The sequence below is a fragment of the Triticum aestivum genome, chromosome 3A (genome assembly GCF_018294505.1).
Source record: "Triticum aestivum cultivar Chinese Spring chromosome 3A, IWGSC CS RefSeq v2.1, whole genome shotgun sequence".
Classification (NCBI taxonomy): domain Eukaryota; kingdom Viridiplantae; phylum Streptophyta; class Magnoliopsida; order Poales; family Poaceae; genus Triticum; species Triticum aestivum.
The window spans coordinates 65,749,369-65,755,368 of record NC_057800.1 but is presented as its reverse complement, the minus strand read 5'-3'; positions in this window follow the sequence as shown (position 1 = coordinate 65,755,368).

Here is a 6,000-nt window from a genome sequence, read left to right as displayed (position 1 = left end):
CGGACTTCAGCTTCGCTACGGGAGAGAAAGTCTCGTCGTAGTCAATCCCTTGAACTTGTCGATAACCCTTAGCGACAAGTCGAGCCTTATAGATTGTAACATTACCATCCGCGTCCGTCTTCTTCTTAAAGATCCATTTGTTTTCTATCGCTCGCCGATCATCGGGCAAGTCTGTCAAAGTCCATACTTTGTTTTCATACATGGATTCTATCTCGGATTTCATGGCTTCAAGCCATTTGTTGGAATCCGGGCCCGCCATCGCTTCTTCATAGTTCGAAGGTTCATTGTTGTCTAACAACATGATTTCCAGGACAGGGTTGCCGTACCACTCTGGTGCGGAACGTGTCCTTGTGGACCTACGAAGTTCAGCAGTAACTTGATCCGAAGTACCTTGATCATCATCATTGTTTTCCTCTTCAGTTGGTGTGGGCATCACAGGAACGGTTTCCTGCGCTGCGCCACTTTCCCGCTCAAGAGGTAGTACTTCATCGAGTTCTACTTTCCTCCCACTTACTTCTTTCGAGAGAAACTCTTTTTCCAGAAAGCATCCGTTCTTGGCAACAAAGATCTTGCCTTCGGATCTTAAGTAGAAGGTATACCCGACAGTTTCCTTAGGGTATCCTATGAATACGCATTTTTCCGACTTGGGTTCGAGCTTTTCAGGTTGAAGTTTCTTGACATAAGCATCGCATCCCCAAACTTTTAGAAACGACAGCTTAGGTTTCTTTCCAAACCATAATTCATACGGTGTCGTCTCAACGGATTTAGACGGTGCCCTATTTAAAGTGAATGTAGCTGTCTCTAGAGCGTATCCCCAAAATGATAGCGGTAAATCGGTAAGAGACATCATAGACCGCACCATATCCAATAGGGTGCGATTACGACGTTCGGACACACCGTTTCGCTGAGGTGTTCCAGGCGGCGTGAGCTGTGAAACGATTCCACATTTCCTTAAGTGTGTACCAAATTCGTGACTTAAGTATTCTCCTCCACGATCTGATCGTAAGAATTTTATCTTTCGGTCACGTTGATTCTCTACCTCATTCTGAAATTCCTTGAACTTTTCAAAGGTCTCAGACTTGTGTTTCATTAAGTAGACATACCCATATCTACTCAAGTCATCTGTGAGAGTGAGAACATAACGATATCCTCCGCGAGCCTCAACGCTCATTGGACCGCACACATCGGTATGTATGATTTCCAACAAGTTGGTTGCTCGCTCCATTGTTCCGGAGAACGGAGTCTTGGTCATTTTGCCCAAAAGGCATGGTTCGCACGTGTCAAACGATTCATAATCAAGAGACTCTAAAAGTCCATCGGCATGGAGCTTCTTCATGCGCTTGACACCAATGTGACCAAGGCGGCAGTGCCACAAGTATGTGGGACTATCGTTATCAACTTTAAATCTTTTGGCATCTACACTATGAACATGTGTAATATTACGCTCGAGATTCATTAAGAATAAACCATTGACCATCGGAGCATGACCATAAAACATATCTCTCATATAAATCGAACAACCATTATTCTCAGACTTAAATGAGTAGCCATCTCGTATTAAACGAGATCCAGATACAATGTTCATGCTCAAACTTGGCACTAAATAACAATTATTAAGGTTCAAAACTAATCCCGTAGGTAAATGTAGAGGCAGCGTGCCGACGGCGATCACATCGACTCTGGAACCATTCCCGACGCGCATCGTCACCTCGTCCTTCGCCAGTCTCCGTTTATTCCGCAGCTCCTGCTGTGAGTTACAAATATGAGCAACGGCACCGGTATCAAATACCCAGGAGTTACTACGAGTACTGGTAAGGTACACATCAATCACATGTATATCAAATATACCTTTGGTGTTGCCGGCCTTCTTATCCGCTAAGTATTTGGGGCAGTTCCGCTTCCAGTGACCCTTCCCCTTGCAATAAAAGCACTCAGTCTCAGGCTTGGGTCCATTCTTTGACTTCTTCCCGGTAACTGGCTTACCAGGCGCGGCAACATCTTTGCCGTCCTTCTTGAAGTTCTTCTTACCCTTGCCCTTCTTGAACTTAGTGGTCTTATTGACCATCAACACTTGATGTTCTTTCTTGATTTCAGCCTCTGCTGACTTCAGCATCGAGAACACTTCAGGAATGGTCTTTTCCATCCCCTGCATGTTGTAGTTCATCACAAAGCTCTTGTAGCTTGGTGGGAGCGACTGGAGGATTCTGTCAATGACCGCCTCATCTGGGAGGTTAATGTTCAGCTGGGTCATACGGTTGTGCAACCCAGACATCTTCAGGATGTGCTCACTGACAGAACTGTTTTCCTCCATCTTACAACTGTAGAACTTGTCGGAGACATCATATCTCTCGACCCGGGCATGAGCTTGAAAAACTAGTTTCAGCTCTTCGAACATCTCATATGCTCCGTGGTGCTCAAAACGCTTTTGGAGCCCCGGTTCTAAGCTGTAAAGCATGCCGCACTGAACGAGGGAGTAATCATCAGCACGAGACTGCCAAGCATTCATAATGTCTTGGTTCTCTGGGACGGGAGCGTCACCTAGCGGTCCTTCTAGGACATATTGTTTCCTGGCAGCTATGAGGATGATCCTCAGGTTCCGGACCCAGTCCGTATAGTTGCTGCCATCATCTTTCAGCTTGGTTTTCTCTAGGAACGCGTTGAAGTTCATGTTGACATTAGCGTTGGCCATTGATCTACAAGACATATTTGCAAAGGTTTTAGACTAAGTTCATGATAATAAAGTTCTAATCAAATTATGAACTCCCACTTAGATTAGACATCCCTCTAGTCATCTAAGTGTTACACGATCCGAGTCGACTAGCCCGTGTCCGATCATCACGTGAGACGGACTAGTCATCGTCGGTGAACATTCTCATGTTGATCGTATCTTCCATACGACTCGTGTTCGACCTTTCGGTCTCCGTGTTCCGAGGCCATGTCTGCACATGCTAGGCTCGTCAAGTTAACCCTAAGTGTTTTCGCTGTGTAAAACTGTCTTACACCCGTTGTATGTGAACGTAAGAATCCATCACACCCGATCATCACGTGGTGCTTAGAAGCGACGAACTGTAGCAACGGTGCACAGTTAGGGGAGAACACTTCTTGAAATTTTTATAAGGGATCATCTTATTTACTACCGTCGTCCTAAGTAAACAAGATGCATAAACATAATAAACATCACATGCAATTATATAGTTGTGACATGATATGGCCAATATCATATAGCTCCATTGATCTTCATCTTCGGGGCTCCATGATCATCTTGTCACCGGCTTGACACCATGATCTCCATCATCATGATCTCCATCATCGTGTCTTCATGAAGTTGTCACGCCAACGACTACTTCTACTTCTATGACTAACGTTTAGCAATAAAGTAAAGTAGTTTACATGGCGTTATTCAATGACACGCAGGTCATACAAAAAATAAAGACAACTCCTATGGCTCCTGCCGGTTGTCATACTCATCGACATGCAAGTCGTGAATCCTATTACAAAGAACATGATCTCATACATCACAATTCATCATTCATCACAACTTCTGGCCATATCACATCACATGATCAATCGCTGCAAAAACAAGTTAGACGTCCTCTAATTGTTGTTGCATCTTTTACGTGGCTGCAATTGGGTTCTAGCAAGAACGTTTTCTTACCTACGAATCACCACAACGTGATTTTGTCAACTTCTATTTACCCTTCATAAGGGCCCTGTTCATCGATTCCGCTCCAACTAAAGTGGGAGAGACAGACACCCGCCAGCCACCTTATGCAACTAGTGCATGTCAGTCGGTGGAACCGGTCTCACGTAAGCGTACGTGTAAGGTTGGTCCGGGCCGCTTCATCCCACAATACCGTTGAGCAAGAAAAGACTAGTAGAGGCAAGTAAGATGACAAAATCCACGCCCACAACAAAATTGTGTTCTACTCGTGCAAAGAGAACTACGCATAGACCTAGCTCATGATGCCACTGTTGGGGAACGTTGCAGAAAATTAAAATTTTTCCTACGGTTTCACCAAGATCCATCTATGAGTTCATCTAAGCAACGAGTCAAGGGAGAGAGTTTGCATCTACATACCACTTGTAGATCGCGTGCGGAAGCTTGCAAGGTGATGATGTAGTCGTACTCGACGTGATTCGAATCACCGATGACCAAGTGCTGAACGGACAGCACCTCCGCGTTCAACACACGTACGGGACGGGAGACGTCTCCTCCTTCTTGATCCAGCAAGGGGGAAGGAGAGGTTGAGGAAGACAGCTCCACCGGCAGCACGACGGCGTGGTGATGGTGGAGAGGCAGTACTCCGACAGGGCTTCGCCAAGCACACAACGGAGGAGGAGAGGTGTTGGGGAGGGGAGGGCTGCGCCTTGGAGGGTGGTGCGGCTGCCCTCCCCTCACCCCTCTATTTATAGGGGGAAGGGAGAAGGGGGCCGGCCCCCTAGAACCCATCTAGGGGGGGTGCGGCGGCCTAGGGGAGAGGGGAGAGGGTGGCTTGCCCCCCAAGCCAAGGGGGCGCCCCCTCTAGGGTTCCCCCCTCAACCCTAGGCGCATGGGCCCAAGGGAGGGGGTGCGGCCAGCCCACCAGGGGCTGGCTCCCTGCCCCACGCAGCCCATGTGGCCCCCCGGGAGGGGTGGCCCCTCCCGGTGGACCCCCGGAACCCTTCCGGTGGCCCCGGTACAATACCGGTATGACCCCGAAACTTCCCGGTGTCCGTTTGACAACTTCCCATATATAAATCTTTACCTCCGGACCCTTCCGGATCTCCTCGTGACGTCCAGGATCCCATCCGGGACTCCGAACAACATTCGGTAGTCACATACTAGTCTTCCTAATAACCCTAGCGTCACCGAACCTTAAGTGTGTAGACCCTACGGGTTCGGGAGACATGCAGACATGACCGAGACGCTCTCAGTCAATAACCAACAGCGGGATCTGGATACCCATGATGGCTCCCACATGCTCCTCGATGTTGTCATCGGATGAACCACGATGTCGAGGATTCGATCAAACCCTGTATGCAATTCCCTTTGTCAATCGGTACGTTACTTGCCCGAGACTCGATCGTCGGTATCCCAATACCTTGTTCAGTCTCGTTACCGGCAAGTCACTTTACTCGTACCGTAATGCATGATCCCGTGTCCAACACCTTGGTCACATTGAGCTCATTATGATGATGCATTACCGAGTGGGCCCAGAGATACCTCTCCGTCATACGGAGTGACAAATCCCAGTCTCGATCCGTGTCAACCCAACAGATACTTTCGGAGATACCTGTAATGCACCTTTATAGTCACCCAGTTACGTTGTGACGTTTGATACACCCAAGGCACTCTTACGGTATCCGGGAGTTACACGATCTCATGGTCGAAGGAAGAGATACTTGACACTGGCAAAGCTCTAGCAAAACGAACTACACGATCTTTTATGCTATGCTTAGGATTGGGTCTTGTCCATCACATCATTCTCCTAATGAAGTGATCCCGTTATCAACGACATCCAATGTCCATAGTCAGGAAACCATGACTATCTGTTGATCACAACGAGCTAGTCAACTAGAGGCTCACCAGGGACATATTGTGGTCTAAGTATTCACACGTGTATTACGATTTCCGGATAATATAGTTATAGCATGAATAAAAGACATTTATCATGAACATTGAAATATAATAATACTTTTATTATTGCCTCTAGGGCATATTTCCAACACCAATGTCCATGGCCAGGAAACCGTAACCATCTATTGATCAACGAGCTAGTCAACTAGAGGCTTACTAGGGAAATGGTGTTGTCTATGTATCCACACATGTATCTGAGTTTCCTATCAATACAATTCTAGCATGGATAATAAACGATTATCATGAACAAGGAAATATAATAATAATCAATTTATTATTGCCTCTAGGGCATATTTCCAACAGTCTCCCACTTGCACTAGAGTCAATAATCCAGTTCACATCGCTATGTGACTAACACTCAAGGTCACATCCCCATGTGACTA